The sequence below is a fragment of the Sorex araneus genome, chromosome 5, assembly GCF_027595985.1.
Source record: "Sorex araneus isolate mSorAra2 chromosome 5, mSorAra2.pri, whole genome shotgun sequence".
Taxonomy (NCBI): domain Eukaryota; kingdom Metazoa; phylum Chordata; class Mammalia; order Eulipotyphla; family Soricidae; genus Sorex; species Sorex araneus.
Genome location: NC_073306.1, coordinates 210494414 through 210495553, shown reverse-complemented (window position 1 = coordinate 210495553; position 1140 = coordinate 210494414). Strand labels below are relative to the sequence as shown.

The 1140-nt window shown below is 46.9% G+C and overlaps 1 pseudogene; it reads right to left on the bottom strand.

Moving 5' to 3' along the window:
* Positions 1-263: 263 nt before the first annotated feature.
* On the bottom strand, positions 264-410 carry LOC129405161 (U2 spliceosomal RNA; annotated as a pseudogene).
* Between the last annotated feature and the right edge of the window lie 730 nt (positions 411-1140).

The window sequence follows — 1140 nt, the reverse complement described above, 5'->3', positions numbered from 1 at the left end:
AGGGTCTTCCTTTTGTTCTCTCTCTCTCTAATTAGGTGTTGTGATTTGCAATAAAGGTGTTGAGTGGCCATCAAATGGCTTATTTTTTTTACTACAAATCTTTTATCGACATTTTTCTCCAAGCAGGAAAGAGGAAGCCAAGCAGGAAAGGGTCTGTCTGGTCCTGGGGAATCACTGGCAATGAGCCGGCCGTGCGTTCAAGAAGCCCAGGTGGGATCCTGGTTCTACAGGGTGTCCTAAGCTCCACCAAGAGCACCGAGCCAGAGCAGTCCCTTAACATGGGCGAATGTGGCCCCAAGTCCAAAGTATGAGAAATGAAAATTATCTTTCCTTCTGTTTCTTTTTAAATTTTTTATTAGTGAATCACCATGATACTACACTTGATCTTAGCCAAAAGGCCGAGAGAGTCTCTTGCCCGCACGCCTGGCTGTCTTCCCTGGGGCCCCTCGGAGGGGGTGGATTCCAGCTTCCCTCCCCACCCCAAGCAGAGCTCCCAGCGGCCAAAGACCACCGGAACCTAGCTACAGCCATGCTGGAGGCCCCTCTCCACACGTTCGGACAGGCCTCACGCATGAAGGTGCCGGCAGAGGAACCCAGGTGTGTGTAATCCCATCAACGGCCAACATCTGGAGACTTAAAAGCAAGCTCCCAGAAGCAATATCTTGTAGCCTACTTCTCCCTCTGGGAGAAACTGGCAAGCTTCTGAGAGTTTCCTGCCCACATGGGACAGCCTTGCAAGCTTCCGTGGTGTATTCATATGCAAAATTCAGTAACAAGCTGGATCTCATTCCCCTGACCCTGAAAGAGCCCCCAGTGCAACATCCTTAGGAGGGCCGAGTCGAGATAGACTTCTAAGATCTCAGGGAAAAGACGAAATTAGATGTTACTGAGCCCGCTTGAGAAATCGACGATTAACGGGATTTCATGATTCGTGATTCATGAGATAGTAATTTAGATGTTCAGATGTTCAATGTGACCAGAAAAAACAAAATAAAAATTATATATACAAGCCATTACAAAATAAGAGTCCTTTTCATATGAAAATTACTCTCGGTAGCTTGCCAGGCTCTCTGACAGGATTGTTTCACCCTCATAGGAAAGAGTCCAAGTACAATTCGGAGAAATAAAGAACAGAAATGA